Source organism: Oenanthe melanoleuca, chromosome 2 (genome assembly GCF_029582105.1).
Source record: "Oenanthe melanoleuca isolate GR-GAL-2019-014 chromosome 2, OMel1.0, whole genome shotgun sequence".
Classification (NCBI taxonomy): Eukaryota; Metazoa; Chordata; class Aves; order Passeriformes; family Muscicapidae; genus Oenanthe; species Oenanthe melanoleuca.
Genome location: NC_079335.1, coordinates 60,657,409 through 60,679,210, shown reverse-complemented (window position 1 = coordinate 60,679,210; position 21,802 = coordinate 60,657,409). Strand labels below are relative to the sequence as shown.

At 38.1% G+C, this 21,802-nt stretch overlaps 1 protein-coding gene across 1 annotated transcript in view; it reads left to right on the top strand.

The window, feature by feature from the left end:
- The window catches only part of GABBR2 (gamma-aminobutyric acid type B receptor subunit 2), a 447,388-nt gene that overhangs the window by 376,144 nt on the left and 49,442 nt on the right, over positions 1 to 21,802 (top strand). The window lies entirely within an intron of this gene.

The window sequence follows — 21,802 nt, the reverse complement described above, 5'->3', positions numbered from 1 at the left end:
ATGCCTAAAGGCAAAAAGAGGGAAGTCTGAATTTGACCCACATCCAGAGATTTTTGTGAACACGAACCCTGTGGGCTGTTGAGTTGGTAACTATTAGAATTGCAGAAAGATTTTTTTCTAATTCTGTTGTTCCACAAGAAGAATGAATGCAGAAACTATGTTAGTGCTTTCATATCCCAAATTCAAAAGCACTAAAAAAGTAGAAAGTGGAGAAATTATATTGTGGCTGCAGAAATAATACCAGGTTATATTAAAAAGGGGTAGGTATGTATCTGTAAATCCAATTGGATTTTAGAAAATAAGAAAGATCAGCCTACTGACTTGCAGTTTCCATGTTATCATGAGCTTCATGGCTGTGATGGTTTTCTTGACTTTTTATCTCCTCTCTTGAAAAAAACTGCCTTTATTCAAAATTGTTTGTATGTTCTGTTAATTTTAACAGGACACTTCTCATGATTAGCCTATCACAGCCATACATCCTGGAAATTAAAAGTGAACCAATTTCTAACATTGTATAATCTGCACTTCATTACATCTTTTAAACAGTAATGAACTGCTGATTTGTACATTGTCCCCTTAATTGTCTTTAGGATATATGTAACCTTCTAATTAAAAAAAAAATTAAATAATTGTTTAAGTGCCTGTGAAGTCAATACCATTTATATTTAACAAATAAATGCACTAGAATTAAAGTAGAGCTAAACTAGAGACTTAAGAGTAGTTTATACATACTGCAATTTGCTATGACCCTTGCACCTTGAGGTAGAATAGAGTATTGGGAGGTGATTTTTGTATTTAAAAGTCCTGCCATTGCAGCTCTATGTGCTGGGCTGAGGTGTGCATGTGGAAACACCTGCTGCTGGCAGAAAGCAGCCGTGGGCCCTTGCTGCCACCATCTGTGGTGCACACACTGCTTGGCAGAGGGATTTCCCTGTATTTCCTGGGAAGGAGGCCCCATCCATCCCTTCGCTGTTGCCATGGCCACAGTCTCCCTCTTAGCATCCTTGAGAGCAGAAGAATGCAGTGGTGATGCTTCCCCAGGAGATGTGCTGTCACCCTCCTTGTGTTTGACATCAGCATGGCAGAACGGTGGGGAAACTTTAGCCATAGATATGGGCAAACCAGAGACTGGTCTTCAGCTGCAGGCAGTTTGTGCTCCTCATTGCAGCACTGAATTTAGAAATCTTCTTAAATAAGCAAATAAATAAATAAATCTATATATATTGATAAAGATATAATCTCTCTAAATACATGGTTATTATGTAACACATTATACCTAGAGGATAGGTTCCAGTTTTTCTGGATTATCAAGTTTGGGGTTGAATTTTGAGAAAAAAAGAGTAGCACCTGAAATCTGGTTCAGGGATTATCTCTTCAAATACTCATCACTTTAGCTTATTTCACAGACCTTCCATAATATCAGTCAATATTCCTATTTTTGTAAGAATAACTTTGTTTTCTCAGTTAACAAATCTCCTTTTGCTAGCTTCCTGTGGTGATAAAATGTAACATCACAAGCAGCTGTTCTGTAAAGACTGAAATGAGGAGTATGTGTTAGTACCACAAAGAAGAATCAGTGGGCTGCAAAGTGCCCTTTCTTTCTCCAGGTGCCAGCATTATAAAGAATCAATCCAAAATGAACAATTAGGATGAGAAAGAAAACAAACATAACTCTGTCCCCATTGCTTCTTTCTCAATGTTAAAAACCTTGTTGTCAAAGAGGCAGGGAGGAAAAGATGATGAAACACTGCTTTGATATGAAAAAATTAAGCCCTCAGAATTTAGGACTTTGTCTTCCTCTAAAATGGCAAAGAAGACCAAGGTCATTTAAAGTCAGTGAAACAGGAGCCATTCTGCTGTGTCCTTTAATTAAAGCAGGGTGTGCATAAAGATGATTTTCTCTACTGCATCCTTTTCAGAATGACCCAGTAATGACAACCCAGTTTAGCATGATGACTTGGATAATCATTGTTATCTCAGGTATGCAGAGGTGTTGAAGAAAAAAAAATCTTATAAATGCTGCCATAATAAAGTGACAATATATTTCATTATTAAGGAATGATCCTTATTTCAGAGAAATTATGGAAACAATTTAAGCAGTCATGGGCAGAGATAGAAAAGATTTAAAGGGAGAGGAGCTCCAGCCAAAGAGGAAAATCACATTTCAAAGGATAAATTACATAATCTTTAATTGGGATTTTAGTGGTGCACAGGACTTTTGCTGTATTATTCTTTGCAGTAGACAGACATCCACACATCCCACTTGCAGGATACAGAGTTGAGTAAGCAGGGAATAATGCTTCCAGATGCAGAACAATAATTCAGAAATAACAGCCTGAAGTAAACTGTGTGTGAGGTTTTCACACCATCTCCTAGGCTGAGCATCTGTTCAGCAGCTGAGGTGGATACTCACATTCAGAAGCAAATTTCAGTGGTTCTGCATAAGCACAAGCCCCTTTCTCCTCGGAGAAGGGATTTTCCAAGCTGCTATGCTCCAGTGTGGAGAGACACCTGGTGGGGGCTGGCAGCAGTGCCTTGCTGGGCTCACCTACAGAGCCCACAGTTCTCTTTGCCATATTCCCTTGGTCATTATTCTCGGGATTTCTGTTTGTGAAATCTTCACAGCCTCCTAAGCTTTTCTGCTGTTTTTTCTTCTTTTTGTTTCTCAGTTTTTGCAGTTGTAGTAATTCCTTGCAAAAAGGATTAATGAACAAGACTGTTGGTGAGCCATTTCATAGTTGGACAAAATATAGCAAAAAAAACAAAAAACAAAAAAAATTAATTACTTCAAAGTACAAATTCACAATATCTTACAGATGTAAACCAAATTCAGCAAGTAATTTCATGTGAAGGGGAAAAAAAGGTGCCTCGCTCAGATGCATGCTTGAGCTAGACAAGGGGAATTATTTTCTGTCTCCCTGCTGTCTCAGGGCTTAGAGCAGTGTGGAAGGCTGGAAGGGACTTGATTCAGTTCTAATAAAATCCATCCTCTGTAAGATTCAAGGCTGGATGTGGGCTGAGGAGGAGGTGCCTATAATCAGATCATGAGATGTTCTAAACAAGGGCTTCCTCACTCTTCCCCTTTGAGATTGCTTCATTGTTTATTAAATACTGACATAATTACACATCCCAAAAGGAAAAGAAAGAAAAAGCAAAAGATGAAAAAGAAAGAAAAAAAGAAAGAAAAAGAAAAAGAAAAAGAAAAAGAAAAAGAAAAAGAAAAAGAAAAAGAAAAAGAAAAAGAAAAAGAAAAAGAAAAAGAAAAAGAAAAAGAAAAAGAAAAAGAAAAAGAAAAAGAAAAAGAAAAAAGAAAGAGAGGTGTCTGAGACTGGTTCTCCAGCCATGTGCAGGGACTTTTGCTGGATGGACAGTACATTAATGCTATCTGGATGCTTGTTAGCAGGGTTTGGACCAGGTGACCTTTAAAGGCCCCAGTCCAACACCAGCTACTCTGTGATTCTATGATTCAACACACCCCAGTGTTCACACAAGTAACCATTGAGAACACAGAACACAGAACACAGAAAGTTCCTCAACAGGGAAATGCAAAGCACCTGCCCTTTGTGGCACCAGGGCACTTTTCAGGGAGGTAGGAACTGGGAATTCAGATCCCCTCAGGAAGAGGAGACATCTGAGCTTGAGGCTCCCAAACTGTAAATCCCTGAAAGGCTAAAGGAACCCACCCCTTCTTTTGTGTTTGGCAGGTCCAGGCTTTCTTTAGCATTGTTCTTTTAATAAATTCTGAAATAAAATTTTATCTGAGAAAAAGATTTTTTTTTTATTTTTTCACAGTAGGAGAAAATGGGGAAAATTCTATATGAGCCATATAAATGTGGGTGTTTGATCCAAATCAACAATTTGATTCAGCTAACAAAAAGTCTCACAGCCTTAATTCCAAATGTGGGTTATTTTACTAAGTACTCATATTCCCACTGATATTTCAAAAAAAGCATTCAGAAAGTGCTCCACCTATATTTTGCATCAGAGTTTAAAGAGTGTTAAAAATGCAGGCAGTGAATTTTCTAATTTCCAAGTATTTCAGGAAAACAGAAGCTTCTTTTAGAATTTTGAGCATCCTTTAGCCTGAGAAATATCTGGGGCATTTTATTTCCCTGCAGGAAACAACAGCAAGTATAATTATTCTCTCTTCTGTTGTTTGAAACTGTCACCTTTATCTAATTAATTAAATATGCAACACAGAACTGTTATGAGAGGGTTGAGTGTGCTAGACAGTGTAGCTCTTATCTTGCAATAGAGGTTGGAAAGCCATTTATCCATATTCTCCTGTGGGGCATCCAATGTTTCTTGCAGGGTTGGGGTGAACTGTTACCACAGCCTGCCCCATCTCACCTTCCTTACAGCTCATTAAATGCATTAAATGCAGTGTGGGTCTGCACTACACCCCCACACCTCTTTCCTGCAGCATCAGGTGGGCCCCATATCCTCAGATCAATCCCACTGCACTCATCTGGCTGCTCTGGCACTGCTGCTAGCCACCAGAAAGGTCTCATGAACATTTTCTGTCTGCAGCTGCTCCTTGGCTGCTCTCAGGAGCAGGTGTGGGCTGGGAGAGTGCCCTGGCAGGGAATGCACAGCCTCAGAGGCACAGGCAAAGACCCAGCTGCAGGACAAAAGTCAGTACAGCCTTTTCGAATTTCTCTGGTTTTAAAATATTGTGTCTTTCACATCTTTGCTCCCATTTTTTCTTTCCTTAATTTAAAAAACACATTCTCATATTAATATGCTTTATGTCAGAGGCATTTCTAATTTGAATGCCAGAGTAACAGAGTGGCTGTAGTTTCTCTGCTTAGTACATGAGCTCCTGCTTTTTCTAGAAGGTCTTTCAACAACACATCTCATTATCTCAGAGAAGAAAAAAAGATGGTGCATTCACAATACCCTTACAACAAGCTTCTAATTATTTTATAAACTTGTCAATAGCTATTTTCACTGGAAAGGCAATGGAACAAAGACAATTGTGTTTGCCAGCAAACAAAATGTTGAACATCAACTTTTAAAATCTTTGTCTCATATAGAGGAGAAACCATGGCACATGCCTCAGAAAATAAACTTCTTTCTATTCTTCACCTGGTTTGTTGCATGCAGAAGCCTTTTATTGCAGTTCTGTTTTACAGAATCAGCTACTTGCCATGAGCATCCAAGTAGAATTGCTGATTTTACAAACATATACATCCACCTGTCAAAACCATAACTCACATTAAATGGAGATTGTAAAATTAACGTTCTTTCATGAACTAGGTCACATGTGATCTTACATCTGATGAACAAAAATCTAGGACACAGACAGTTTTTGGTCCTAAAACTACTGCTGTTAATGTCTAAATTCATGTGGTTAAAACTTCAATTGTTCATATGGGTTATTCGCTTAAGATTTGAACTCAGTGATGCTTGTGGGTCTCTTCTAACTCAGAATATTCTGTGATTCTGTCCTGTCACCCCATTGAAATTTTTTTTAAAATAATTCACATTATATTTGAAATTTTCTATTTCAATTTATCACTGATGATTCAAAAAAATTGCAATTGTATTTAGAATACCATTTCCTTTTATTCCTGTACTATTCCAGGAGTCAAAGCAAAGCACTAACATGTCCTAAATCTCTGTGAGCTCATTACTGTAACAAGTTCAGGAGAGGGCCACCAACATGATAGGGGCTGGAGCACTTCACCTGAGGGGAGATGATCAGGGAAAAGGTCTTGCTCAGCCTTGAGAAGAAAAAGCTTCAGGTTGGCTTAACACCAGCCTTCCATCACCTATGAGGACACTGCTGAGAAGGTGAGATGAGCTCCCTCTCAGAAATGCACGGGGTGGGATGAGAAACAATGAGCACAAACAGAAAAGATGGGCTTGGCCCATAGACACAGTGAAAACATTTTTTTGCAGGGGGCACAATCCTGAATTAAACCAGGTTTAATACAGGATTTATTATTCAGTACAGGTTTAACCCCTGCCCAGAGAGGTTGTGCAGTGTCCCATTGTGAGCCTGGACTGGTTCTGACTCCATCGCTGCCCCTGCTTTGAGCAGGGGGTTAAATTACAGACAGGTCCCTGAGGTGTCTAAGAATTTTCCTGTGAACCTACAGTAGATTGTTTGAAAGGAAAATTGTCTATTAGTATGTCAGAAACAAACACAATACTGACACAGTAGGAGTTGCATGAGGAAATCTCTAAGGTTTAACCATCTCAAGAGACCTCCAACAATGTCATGCTAAACTGGATGTGTTCTGATAAAGGAGTTGTGCTGTGATTACACATAATGATCCCTAAAGCCACAGGAGAATATTATTTTCTCTCCTTGTCATAGGCATGGAAATTTCTACAGCAACGTTGTCATTGGGAAGGAAAAATTAAAATAAGAAATTCTGGCAGGAGGAACTCATGAAGTGTATCACCCTCGTGTAACAGTGGTTATGCACTAAAAGGGATTGCTTCCACTTCTGCATTCTTTTTAAAGAGTTTAGCTTAAAGAATCTAAATCTCTAGGGCTCTGTAGCCTTTTATGTAGTTATTTGAATTTTACTTAGATGTAAGATTCATGTTAAGTGGAATTGTTTCAGTTATTCTGAAAGGGCTCTTCAAAATAATTTACTATGTTTTCTCTTCTTCCCCAGCCAGCAGGGTAAAATCCTACATGAGATGTGCTTGCAGATTTCACATACTGTTGAGTTGCATATTTAAAATACAGATTATTTGTGGTGACTGCAGAACAGGTCCTAAACATAACTTCTCTTTTCTGTATGTTTTAAGTGCACAGTATAGGGAAATTCATTTCAGTGCTCCTTGAAGGTTGTTTCTTGTTCTCAATGTTGGGGTTTTTTTAATAGACAGAGACTTGCTTTAAAGTAGTAAATCTATGCTTTTGCCAGGGATTAATATAGTCCTGGATTTAATCCATTAATTTAGCACCTATGAACAAAAACAATTAAAATCCAAACTGAAATATTCAAAGAACTCAAACACTGCCACAAACTCCAGCAAATGATCAAATGAGACATTTCTGCAAAGGCAACTGTTTTTTTCAGGCATGTAAGAAATAATTGGCTGACAACCTGGGTATATGAGTATTTTCAGGAGTAATTGCTTCAAAAATGAAAAGAGCAGCCATGAAGTGTGAGTCACTGCATCCAGTTGTGGAAAACAGAAACTAAATATATTCGACATGCTCTAATAGTCATATATGAAGAAAGCAGAAACTTTCAAGCACTTTTGTAGGACAAAACTCTCCCTTTCAAGTGTGAAGAGAAATGTAATGCTGATAAATAAAATGTATAGTAGTCAATGAGGATACCTCTGGAGTTTCACTTTTGAAGCACAGCAGAAGCTGAAGTAGCCTGCCTTCAAATAACTTTAGGTGTTTGGAAAGAATACAAGATTTCCATTCTATTGAGACACTGCAAAACCATCAAAAATTCCTGTCCTTTACATTTTCTTTAAAGATCTAACATTTCTGAAAGCTTTAAAGAATATACTGAAATACTATATTTTCAGAAATGCCAGAGTAAAAGTAGGAAGAGCAGCAAAATTTGGAAGTAGGGAGGTTTGAGCAGTTGATACATTTTCCGAAGGTTTTCTTACAGGTTCTATCTTTATTATCACAAGATACTAAATCAAAAGTATATCCCAATAATAGAGCTTATATGTACTACATAAACCAGTGATCCAGGCAATCATTACTCTATCTATTACTAAAAATGTGTCACGGTATTGTTACCTTACATTTTAATAGTGAAAGTCAGAGATGGAAGGTTTTGTTCAGCTATTTAGTTCAAAAAATACATAATGGGTCAGAAGAAGTTGCTTTCATAGAATCTATTGGCTAGAAATAAATATAAATATAAATATAAATATAAATATAAATATAAATATAAATATAAATATAAATATAAATATAAATATAAATATAAATATAAATATAAATATAAATATAAATATAAATAAATATAAATATAAATGTAAATTTGATATAACAATCAAATGCCTCAAAATCAGTGTGAAAATCATAGTTGCTTAACGAGTTTAAAAGCAGCCATGAATGTTTACACAGCAAAATTACAGCTGGCCCTAACTTCAGTTATATTTAAATTGTTGTGAGACAGCTTAAAAGGATTGAGGAAAAGGCAGCAAAGAGAAGTATAATGTAAGAATTTCCATTTTGAAGAGCAATTTTATAGCTGATAGGAGTGGTAGATGGTGGCACACAGTGATGAAAGTGGAATATATATGGAGGCAAGATCAGAGAGATGAAAGAGAATCTTCAGAGAGTAGGAGGACAACAAAAATCATAAAGGAGTTTAGTTCAGATGCTTTATAAAAACTCAGAAAATACATAGGAGCTAATAAGATAGTTGTATAAAAATAATTAATGATGAAAAAGGCCAAAGAGTGTATTTACTCTTCTAATGAGACATCAGTAAATTGTCAGCCAAAGTCTTCATCAACATATTTTTAGTACATAAGAGGGTATATTTTGCAGACTATACATAAGTAACCAGTTAAAGTAACCTGTGCAAGAACTGAAGAAGAAAAAAAATCTGCAACCTTTATACAAGTAATGAAGGCTTTACCACTCCTTCATAGAAAATTCCAGTAGCTTGGGAAAAAAGATTTTATTTTCTTTTTCCTGGAAATATGGTTTGCTAGTAAGTTTGGACATTTTGTAGAGCACCTCTGGAAGTAAGGCTCCTGCTAACTGTGCTATTGGTCTTAACTACAGTGACAGTACCTTTGTCTTTGCTGTGGTGCAGTGCAGACATATAAGTTACCCTTAAAAATGAAAAAAAAAACAAAACTGAAATAAATTATAGTTTTAAGTGTAAATTCACACCTGTCTGTGAAATATAAGTTGTACTTCTATATAGCAACAGTGATAATGAAGACCTGGCTTTTCCTGTAATGTTCTACTTAAAACCCACTTAAATTAAATGAGTTTTTATTTACTAGTAGTAATAAATTAATTTTTTAAGGAAAAATAAGCAGCTCTGCTACCACAGCAGAAGTTTTTGCTGTTTGTATGTTGTCATGAACTTCTGGGTAGGTCACTCTTTTTCCCACCCCACTTCTCAGAGGCACTTTAGTGTAAGGATGAAGCTTCATTTCCTACCAAGTTCATCCTTGTTACTAATTCAATAATTGTTATTTATGCCATAGAAAAGTGTTTCACAGCAAGGAACACCTGATCTTATGGTGCTCAGTGCAAAATGCAATCGAAGCTATTGATAACCAGGGTAGGAGATTGGCCTAATGGTCTGATAACTTACTCAGGATTCCAATTAAGTCCACTTGAGTGTGGTCATAATTCCCATCATGACTTTGAGTAATCCATTTAGTCTTTCACCTTTCCCCACCACTAAAATGGGAAAATCATTTTCTTCAAGATACACTGGGCATATTTGCTGTTGGGATTGGAATGGGAAAATTTCAATAAAATACCCTATTTTAGAGTGTCACTTCTTCACTCTATAGGAGGGTTAAAAATGCAATTTTTATTACTTCATAATATGATAAATAGTAACATTTATTTGTGATAAGTACTTGTCATTCTTACAAAACTCCTATGAAAAAATACATGGTTTTTCTTCTCTCTTTTCTTTCCAGCCAACTGAATGGTGACACAGATAATTGAGCAGTTTCATATTCTACCAAATGCAGCTTACCTCTAATTAAGTGTTGTCCATGTATGAGAAGGATTAGAATATTAAGGACTTAAGGTCAGGATTAGCTGTAGAAGCTGTCTTCATCCTCAGGAAACAAATTAAAAGCACTGTTGATTAAATGGATGATTTCCAACAGTCGGTGCAGACAGTCTGTGTCACCATATTTTCTCAAAGTGACTGCTACATGCATATATGACAGCATTACTCCCATTCAGGAGAAATTAGATATTTACTGTGTGCAAGGAAGCACTGGAGAAAATTTTATTTTGAAAGTATGAAGAGATCTGTTGATGGCAGTTCAGGGTGTTGGTGGCCCTTATGCTTCCTTGTTTTATTTCCTTCTTTGTTATTTGAGTCATACAGTGAGTTTTCAAGAAATGCTTAATTTACCTCGACTTCTGCCACATTTTGAACTTGTTTATTTCCTTGAAGTTAGTGAAACTGCTGGCAAGATGGATTTCTGTGCAACATGGAATGAAGTGTTAGACCAAAAATAGAAAAGGGTTAGAGACACTCAATGGCCAATGATTTCTGTATTCCAGTACACCACGTCAAGATTTCTCAACCTCCTTCCTAATCTTTACACCCATTTCTTTCACTGCTGCTCAGCCACACACAGAACTAGGTCTATTTCCAAGTGCTTGTGGTAGTTAATAAATTTCCTGACTCCAGATTAGGTTCTGAGGTGCCTCATTTCAGCATCTCCTCTCCTCCAGTTGACACCTCTACATCACGGGGCACGAGAAGGGGCAGTTTCTCTCATGCTTCTCTTCCCAATTTGAGTGCAAGGTTTTAAACTCCACTGTGCTTCAGCAAGTTAGTTGGAAGATGTTGGTTCAAATATGAATGTCATGGAAGCAAGTTTGGAGCTCATCTGTATTCCATCCCAATAGACAACAGTCCTCTTTGTAAATGCATCCTTGAGCATCTCTGATAGTTCAATAGTTCTCTCCTTATTTGTCCTGTTTGGTTGTCTTTGACCTTAGAGAGAATGGTCTCATGAAGTGTCCTCCATCTAATGCTTGGAAGAATTGCCTATTTATTCCTGTGTTTTCTTTCTTCTTCTAATGGCTGTGTTTGAGATGAGTTAGAATTTTCATGATAGATACGAATTTTTTTGTTTCCTAATCTATTCTCCTTCAAGGAAACTGGTTATAATTACTGTTTAAAGTTCAACTCTAGAAAATGCTATGAAAAACTGCTTCTCGATTTAGTACTCAGAACTGAGATGCAAATAAACATGAACTGAAATAATTAAATCAATTACTAACTTTGACTGTTTTCCTGTTAATCTATGTAGGCTTTATATTTTCAGAATAATAATGTTCAAATTCATCTTAGCTGAAGTAATTTTTTTGGTTGAGATTCATTCCTTCCTCTCAGTACTCAGAACTAGGTCTTGCTTGAGGCAGTCATTTAATTTGTGAAGAAATTACTTCTCTAAACTTTGTCCCAATGTGACTTTTGACCAGTTTATGTGTGGATAGCTGAAACAATACATTACCAACAGTTTATTAACTTCAGCTGCCATGTCTTTCCTTCAGTATTATATGTTCAATACTTTTTATGATTTAGAAGCCATAATTTTAACCTGCCAAGTATGTCTTTCAGATGGGGTGAATACACATGTAGTTAGGAAGTTAAACATAATAGCTTCTGTTTGGCTTGGGGAGCTCTGGATACAGCAGGCAATTATTACCAGGTTTCTGTGGCTTTACTGTTCCAACCTTCTCTCAGACATCTATTTCTCTTTCTTACTCGCTGCAAGTAGAAGATTGCTATTGCTTGGGCTCCCATGGGCTGAGCTGCCCTGGGCTGCAGTGGCAGTCTCTCTGGTGCTTTTTCATCCTCCTGAAAACCTGGCTGCTTCATTTTTACCTCTGCCACCAGAAGGAAAGGAAATCATAAATAAGGAAAGTGTCCACAAATGCCAGGGATGTATTATGGAATTAGACAATTAGCTAAATGGAAAATGTTCAGAACTAAGCAGGGGAACTCCTTGGAACAGAAGATCGATGGTTGCAAGGGAAGCAGAAGAAAAGGAGCTGGGAATGGCAGACAGTGGCTGCATGTTGACAGTATTTGTTGCATGGTGGTGCATTGTACAGAGAAAGCCAGCAATAGCTAAAGCACTGCAGGAGGTATGTGGGAATGCAGGGTTAGGATCCCAAAATTATTTAAATTCTTGATTGCCTAGATGTCTCATAGGCACCTAGGTGCAAATTCACCCAACCTTAGTCCAGCTGCCATTTCTCCTTTTAGGCTTCTGAAATCCTAGCTCTGAACTTTTCAGATGCCCAAGTGCAGTGTTGAGGGTAGAGCTGCCCAAACTCTGCTGCTGAGCTGCTAGCCCTTCCAGCTCTGCCAGGGCTCACAGGCTGAGCACCTCCACCTGATACTCTCTTTGCAGAGAGTCTCTATTTGTCTCTATTACAGGACTCAAAACAGACTGGTATCAGACTAGGAACTCTAGTAACCTGTGGAAATACAGGATGCACACTTACAAATGTTTCTCTACTGGCTCTGATCACATTTTTGGAGAAGTACCATGGTCTTTCTGTTTGCATGATCAGGAGCTGAGATCACCACATGCCTTTAATGAAGTTCTCTGTTTTTACGAATCCCTGCCTGACATTGTTCCTCCTCACTACTCTGGTTTTAGAAAAAAAATAAACAGCACATCTTTAGGTTGGAAGATTTAATATCCTAGGTTCTTGTGAGCGTTACACATAGTCTGCCCTCCTAAGGACATTGTGACTTACAACAGATTGGACATGGAAACCAGAGGAAATGGCTTCAATGTTGAATCTGTTATTGAAATTCCCACCCACAAGCTGAGTATCATTTCAGTGCTACAAGTGCACATTCACTGTACATCTAACAGCAGTTTAATTTTAATGCTAGGCTTTATTTTTGAAGATTAATTTTTTAATTGGAGATCAAATTGTCACTGCCTGACTGAAAGCAGCTCTCATTTATGTAATAAATTTATGTCTCGCAGCTCCACTCAGGCCATTGGAGTTATACTAGGGCCACTGAGAATGCTTCATCTTTAGATCAGTATAAACTTATTAGGATAATTGTTTGATCTTATAAGTGAATCCAGCAAGCTAAAATCACCCTTCATCTAAAGCAGATAATTGCATTAGGGTTAAATTAATTGATTTATACGATGGTTATGTCCTGGAGCCTGCCAGGATCCTGAGATCTTAACTCCCTCTCTTGCTTCCTAGCATAAAAAGGATGGAACTGGAAGAAATGTGCAAGTTACAAATTCATGTGTGTCACCACTTACTTTTTGGTTATTTATTGCTGTTCACAGAGCAGCTCAGGCAAATAAAGCATCAGGTTACTGCCTGACATGATGGGAAGCCTGTTCACCACTTGGCTTAGGCATTCCTGCTTGCACAAAATGCAGGTGATGTGTGCATAACCTGATGGCAAATTTGAGTGCTTTGTTCACCTCCTCTCCACTAGATTTTGGCTTTGTGCTGACTGCTTAGGGAGGCATACCAGTGTAAGAGATGTGTGCTGTACCAGCTGTGGTCCTGGAACAGGAATCAGATGTGATGGAAGTTTGCTATTGTGACAGCAAAGGGGCATGAAGAATAGCCTGTAGTTGTGGAATCCTTTTCAGAAGTGACATTTAGAAAGGCAAAATGCAGATGAAAAACAAGTGAAAATTTGCAAGGAAGACCTTCTTTCTCATACCTGTCCTATTTTCCTTTTGTATATGTGTTTCCTCTTCCATCTGTGTTGGGTTTTTATTCCTACTTGAATCCCAGATGTTTTTAAAAGCAGCTTAAGGCCACCCATATAGAAGTATGGGTCATCAATTCATTACTGCTACATGCATCATACATCACCTCAAGTCCCTCTTAATTTTGTTCCAGACTTCAACAGACAGTAATGTATATATTTGATTTATCTATCATTGTGTCATTATGAACACTGATGGAATATCAGGCCTCTGGAAAGCATGTTCATCCTTTAGAGTCCCCTGACAGGAAAGCACCAGTGTGAAAGACCCAGGGGGATAGAGAGAGAAAGAGGAGAGGAACCTTTGATCTATTCCTTCTATTCCTGGACTATATAAAACATCTGCATCTATCAATCAAAAACACTGATTCTGAGCAATCAGGCTTCATTAGCTCCATTTGATGCAGGACTAATGGTTTAAACACAAAATGAAAGAAGTCATAAAAGTTAATCTGTTTGTTAAAACTGTAGCTTCTGGTAAATGATAGGGTAATTTTCATTGAAAATTAAATTGTAGAAAGTCATATATGAATGTGGCTAAATACAGACTGGGAAATTTTTCTGAAAAGAATATATTCTGTATCTTGAGATAAAACATCCTGAGATGTAGGAGTTGCTATGGAAATGCTTAAATTAAATGTAAAGCATGCATAAATTTTCAATATACCCATCACTTTGGGAATTGGGGACATATGTTAGGGGGAAAGACATATACATGAAGACTAAGCAGAAGGTAAAACATGGGATTTTTCTTTTTTTTTTTTCTGTGGATCTGTGTTTGGAATATTCCACTGGCGTATCTACACCTCATTTTGAGTGCAGACCAAAATCCGCACTTGAATTCCAAAGTATTCCTGTGCAAACTTCAGGACAAGCCAGAAGCATGGGCCAGAGGTAGTTGTGGCACAGTTCCCTGTCTTCTCATGCAGCACTACAGCTTGGCCAGCTTTGGGCAAACAAGCTGAAAGCTGTGCTTCCTAGGAAGGTGCTGGGTACCACCACAGTCCATCACACCATGGGGCTGACCCTACCTGGCTCTGTGTGAAGCAGAGAGCACAAGATGACTTCCAGATGTGCCTTCTGACCTCAGATATTCCATGGTTTCCTGAAGCTGGAATTATATGAATAGCCTGATATCGTGTCCTTGCAACAGTCTGTCCACTGAGCTACAGGTGTTCTTTAGCAGATGCAGTTAAAAACACAGAAAATCACACTGGGTAAATTCCACCCCTTACCCCCATTCTCTGTGCACTGTGACTTTGACACAGACTAAGGATTTGAATGTATACACTGTGCATTATACTCCAAAAATTGCCTGTTAGCTAGCAAGATACTCTTTTGGCCATAAGGAGAAATGCTTGGGAGAAAAGAAATGCTTAGCTTTTTTGCCAAGTGCTCAGACTGTTGGCTCTGTGAGCTCTGTGCACTAAGCAGATGACAGACAGGGCACTGTGTACTCTCTCCTGATCACCTTCAGGAAGTCCTGGACTTGCTGCACCTGCACAGGAGTACCTGCACATGCCACTGATGCCTTGGGTTCCAAGGGATTGGCTGGGTGCAGTGCCTGCAAGGACTCCCAGGAGTGACTGGTGTTCTCTACTGCAGTACATGGGAGCCACCCTCACAAATCAGCCTCACCATACTTGATAGTTTGCTATCACTGTTTGACACAAGTTAAAACACACAGATCTACAGAGAGGGTATAGCTAAAAAAAACCCTCCAGGTTTCTGTCTGTGGTGATGCTGACATAGTGAATGTCTAATCAGCCTGAAGACTGAAATTTGCAGAAACATTCTGAATCTCTCTTCATGCTTGAAAGAGCTTCTGTAAGGTGGCTCAGTCTTCTGTTTTGATCTTCTTGTTAAATTATAGCTCAGCACTCTAATGTAAATTTAAAAAAAAAATCTCTGAATTTTCAAATTGCAGCTTCTTAAAAGTCAATTTCCTCATTAAGAAAAAAAATAGAAATCTGTATCAGAGATATGTAATATGAAACTATACACATAAAACATACAGGCAGCTTTAATAATCAAGTTATTCAGTTTAATCTAAGTCTTGACTTATGAAAAGGCTTCCCTCCTCAAGGAACTTTGTGTCTGTCTGCCTGTACCAGCATTTGGAATTGGGAATGTGCACCTGGGATTTGGTTTCACTTTTTCAGTGGAACTGCATCACAAGTGCTCCAGAAGTGTGCCTGATGTGCTCTATCCACTGGTGGGTGAGAAGGCTACAGGGCTTTGTTTGAATAGGTGTGCCCAGCCCAGGCAGTGCTGCAGGTGGTGACTCATAGTTGCAGTTATAGGAATCCCATTAGCTTTGAAAAATGTAAAAAATCACAGACACAATCTTGACTGCACTAAAATGAAAAGTAAGGTTCCCATTCACTTTAGGGAAGGCATGCTATAACTAGAGTAGATGCTTTTCCCACCCCAGCAGCTGCCTGACAGGAATGAGCTACAGCAATCAATTTTTGGATATGGCTGCTGGATCCAAAACAATCATATACTCTGAATTGCACTTCTCTGCAGAGCTAGAAAAATGCACCCTTTAGCAAAGACACATTAACCCTGCTGGACAGGCACTTTAATGGATAGGTTTAATAACATCAGATCTTGTTTGTTTCCCATTGTCCATGCACACAAAATAAATCCCTCTGCTAGCACAGCCTGCACCTGCCTCTTTCACACCCATTTTAAACACTATTTTACAGAGGTGAGTGTTCATAATTCATTTAAAAATATTGCATGACTATGGTAAAAAATAAAGTATATTTAGTCACGTCCTTCATCTGCATATTTATCATTTCTCTTTTGGTTTTTTCATTTACATAATGCTTGAAAGCTAAGGGTTGAAGACAGCCATTGACATGTGCAGATAAAGCCAGGAGGCTAGGCCAGTACAGATATTCTTATGTCCATATAGTCAGGTGTTCTATCAGGGAATTTCAGGCTTTTATTTATATTAATTGTCCACTAAGTAAAATATTCTGAAAAAAAATCAGAAGCAACAAATGGCACCTGGTGGATTTGATTTCAATCTGTAAGCAATATGCAGTATGCTGTGTCTTTGTAACCCTTGGCATAGGCAAATGATTTTAACCATGGATTTAAACATTACTGGATTCATTGGAGACTATTTTGGCAAACATAGAGCCTGTTAAAGAGAGAAGAAGAACTCATGCTTGTGAAAATATGTTGGGAATAGACATTGAACTATAACATCTGCATACTATTTAATTAAAAAGAACATATTTGCACAGCTAATATAGATCAGACAGTACTGGAGGAAGTTTCTTATTGCTTGTCACAAGAGATGTTGGTCCTCAGAGTTTGATTTGATTCACACACGAGCAATGTATGTCTCAATGTTTAGATTCATGATCCTGTGAGTCAACCCAAATTGCATATTGTGACTATTATATTTGATACAATTCTTGAAAGCAGTGTATTTAAAAATACTACATTGAAAACTGAAACCTTTTATTTAGTCATAATTAGCAGATATAGGAATCGAGATACCACAGACTTTATGTCTTTGGGGGGAAAAGGCATTTAAAGAAGTTAATATGCCTCCATAAAAACTTAAATGCATAGGGTCATATTGTGAGAGCTTGCTCATACAGTGCTAAGGTACTATTAAACATGCAAATTGTGTAATGGGAGCTCTCTCCTCTTGGAACACCACGTTCTGTTATTCAGGTACTTTTTGCTTAATCAATTGTCGCACAATTTGTCCAAATTACTACAGAAAATAATTATTTATGGAAGATGGTTCTGTTTAATTGAGGAAGGCTATCATATACTGCCTGTATAGAATGGGTTCATGTAACTTTCAGCTGTATAATATTATATAAATATAATATAAATCTGTAATATTTTCAGATTTAAGGTAAACATTTGTTTGGCTTTTTCCCTGAGAACAAAGTATGAGTATGTCTTTGATGGTGTTTTCAACACCAGTAAATTTTCTAATCCTTCAATTGTATACAAACAAAACATGCTACTTATTCACTATCTGATATATATAAATCCTTGTGTTTTAACAGGTTAGCTAAATCATGGTCTACTCATATTTTTACACTTGTTCATTCCATTGGACACTGAGCACTGCTCAGAGGTAAATACACTTGTCTATTCATAAACAAGTGTAGGAAAAGCTATCATATGTCTTTCTCTGTCCATTCATCCCTAGAGGGTAATATTGGATGGGTAATTTACAAATTAAGATTTTGTTAAGTCAAGCTCAAAAGTTTACATTAGTATTTTGCCTCTATAGGAGTTCCTGTTTCCATAATAATTATAATATAGTTTCTGATTTATACAGAGTAGATTTCATAGCCTTCAGCCTTCTCCTAAGAAAGTAGTTTTCTGTTTCTAACTAATAATTGCTATTGTTTAATTTGTCGTATTGAATGGCTGATGTATTCATAAAATAATGTCAAGGTGATCGTGGGAACACGTTGCAGCAGACCTCTTGTCAGGAACAGAAATGAGCCAAGACACAGACTCTCATTCAACAATGTGAAAAGGGTCCTGGTTCACTCTTCTGTACGCTCAGCCATCCTGACTGACTACAGCAAGCTCCTGCTGCAGGGCCCAGCTGCAGACTGTGGCTGTTTCCTGCTGCACTGTGACTGCAAGGATTGCTTTGCAGGCTCTGAACAGAGGCTTTACCAGCTCAGCCATGACTGCAGGCTCCAACACAGGCTCTGACTCCATCAGACCCAGGCTGACATCACAGCAGATCTTTACTGCAGCAACTCTCTTCCTTGTTCTGCTCTTCTTATTGTCTCTCTAGATCATTCCTCAGGGCTTCTTTACCTCCTCAATGTCCTCTTTCTCCAAGATCTCCTAACCACCCAACCCACCCCTTTTATCACACTAATCTCTATTAGTCACAGCTGTGACCCATTAAGGGCAAGGCTGTTCCTCTTCTTTGGTAATTAGTGTAACTGTGATTTATCAGGGGTGAGGTTGCCCATAATATCTTGTTCTGCACCTACAGGAACATCAGGCCTTGTTACCATGGAAATAAACATTTACTTAAATACAATTCAAAAAGCAAAAATCACTTTTACAAAAGTTCATTAAGAGATATTTTTGTAATTACTATTGATCAGGCTGCAGAAAGAATTCTTTGCTATTTTTAATTCATATATGTTGGTTTAAATGTGTTACCTGGGGGACCAAGTATGGGATTGATGCTGAATGAGTTCATACCCCACTTGGTGGTGACAGAAGGAAATCCTGTTTAGGGGGATCGTGTGAACCTGTCCACCTTCTTCACTAGCTCTCTCTTCCCTTTCTTCTTAATTTGGCAGGCAAAAGTGTTCACCACCACTTCCCTTCTTCCCCACAGTCTTCTTGAGTCAAAGTGATCTGATGTTTCAGTCTTCTTGAGTTTTCTGTATTTCCTTCATTCCATTAGGTCTCAGGATTGATCCCAAGGTTTATTTCTATGCTTGATGTATTTGTGAGATTCTCACTGAACTTTCTGAGTAATTTACCAAAAGTCTACTCCACTGTATAGAAACTCAAGTGACCAAGAATTGTCACTGCTGACACTTTTGCAAGCCTCAGATGAGTTGTGAAAACCACCTCAAGCTTCAGTTTATCAGTGGTAGGTCCAGCAGAGGACTAGGACATCTCACCTTACTGACTTGGATCACTTGGCTCATACCATAGGTGCTCCAGTCATCCTCAGTGTGGGTTTGCTTTGGTGAGAATCAACTAAGAGCTCTCTAGTAGAATGTTCTGCAGCTTCCTTAGCTCCTCAAAGCACACCAGCAAAACTGAGATTTCCTGGGGCCACACCAGTGCTGCCTACCCAGCTGTTTTGGCTGGTCCTGCTCCAAGGAGCCCTCCAGCCCTGCCACAAGGTCACACCTCCCACCTCTCCTAAAGTCCTGTCATGCTGCAACCTTCAAGAGGAGATGGTGACAGCATAATAATTGCTTGGAGAGCTCAGACAGAAGGGTTTGTTCTGAAATGTGTGACAGGCTGGTTAGTGGCTGCAAAGGAGGTGAGTGCCAAGTCAGGCCAGCCAGGCTGACACCAGCCATCACTGTTCAGAAATGTGCTGCTTTTCCTGCCCTCATGCTGATATTGCCTGTCTGCCTGTGCACTTCTCATCCTCTGCTGGTCCCTCAGTGAGCTGGGAAAAGTGGTCTCAAGAACAAAGGTATCAACCCCTTACTGTTTCTCTTCAGTGCCTTGATCTCAGAAATGAAAATATGGGTGTAAATGTAAGTTGTCAGGGGATGTGCTAGAAAGAGTTTTTGATGACTTTCATGTAAGCTCTGGAAGTGCTCTAGAAGAATTAGACATGCTCACCTGTCAAAATAAAACTATGGAATAGACATCCCAAAAAAATTAACAGGAGGAATGATAAAATTGCTAAAATTGCTACCCTATTGAAAAATCAGGGATAGATTTAGAGGAAGTACTTTTCCATGGAAATAACCACCTTAAAGAATTCTTCAAGTCCAGTAAAGGTTACAGGCTTTGCCTCCAATACTGGAACAATCCAGTTTCCTGAAACATGCTGACACCTGACACAGCACAATTCACCTGTACTGGGAAGATGCTTGTAGACAAGATCATCTTTATCTACCAGGATAATGTCAAGTTCACACAACAAGAGAAAAATGTAAAGCTGTGGATATACACTGCATATTTAGCTATAGAAAATAAATGAAAACACATCAGATCAATGCTCCTTATAACTCTCTAGCTTGATAAAAATAAACATTTTGTCTTGTCCAGATCTTCTAATGCAAGGATTCACAGAAACATCACCTTATAAATAAGCAAATGTGCTAATATTATCAAGAATATATGGGAATTGCAAGGCAGAGTAGGTTCAGAGTGATCTGCTTGTGCTACACATATATATGCATATTTATCATATCTATGCTTCATAAACAAACAAAAAAAACCCAAAACTATATGATTTAGAGTTTAACAGTGTAAAAAAAATATGTGGAAATATAGAAAGGATTTTATGGTTGCTAGGTTTTGTTTCACGTTGTCTTCCTTTTTCAACTGAACATTCTGCTGTTGCATACCAGAGCAAAGGACCTGCAACATTTAAAGTGTGTGGCAGACTTGTGTTAAATGAAATCTGGTCTGACAGATGCTGAAGGAAAATAAATTATTTAAGAAAAATGTTGCATAAAAGTTTTACTGAACTGCGAGAACGAAAAATATTCCCATGACTCCCTGCTTTGCTCTGAAAAACGTCAATAGAAGTGGCAACACTGAAATAGCTATTTGCAGAAGAAAGATGTAATGGAAAAATCAAAAATCCCTCTAACTGCTATTCTTTTTGTGATTTGGGGGCATGTAGCTTTCAAGGTAGCTTTGTGCAACTATTATGAGTTCTCACTCATGTCACCTATTCCTATGAAATCAAGAGAAATACTTGGTGAGCAAGATATCAAGATCATATTTTTTCTAAAGCTTTTAAACTGTCTCCACGTTTCTGTATTCATTTAGAACAGAGAAAAGAAAAATGGAGAGCTCTTGTGGTGTCTTTGGTTACATGTGTGTGCTTTGGTCTAACTTGACCTTGGGTGTCATGGTGGTTTAAATCCTGGATATGTCTGTAGGGCAGCTGTGAGCAGCTGAGCACACTCCATTCCACTCCTCAGATTTCAGGAAATCTGCTGGTCCAGTGGTCCAGTGGAGACCAATAAGGCATGTTAAAGAAGGATAAAACATATCAACAGTGGAACATGAGCTCAAGACATAGCTTATCAAGGACTACATTAAGAGTTTACTGGGTCAAAATCTGTAAATACCAACACAGCAACAAAATTGTGTTATGCAGCCTTTCACTCCAGCAGAAAAAACATTGCAAGAACTAAAAGAAACTAAAGGAACCTGATAATTCATTTTAGACACCAGAACCAAAATTAAGGCCATTTCTTTCTGCAGTCAATACAATTGGCTCAGCAAGAGCTATATAGTTTTATTGTCACAGGATAGTTTATTTCTAAAAGAGATTTCTTTTTTTCTAAAAGAGATGTTTTATTTCAAACTGGAGTTAATGCAATGAAAATCTATATTCTGTGTTTTACTGAAGATGAGACAGCTAGCAAGACAGTCTCATTTAACTGTAATGTCAATATTAGTATGAAATATTAAGCCTCAATTCAAAGCCTTTCTTTAAAGCAAGATGGACATTGATTTAAGATTCCAAGTGTAATTTTAGTTTGTTTAGATCTACATTTCTCGCTGCTGAAACAGGACTCTATTGAAGATAAAGGCACACTTTGTACACCTTTAATCACCTGCCTTCACCTGTAAGCTTTGCTGGCATAATTATGTTTGTAAAAGCTGCAAAGTTGTTTGGTTCATTCACTGGT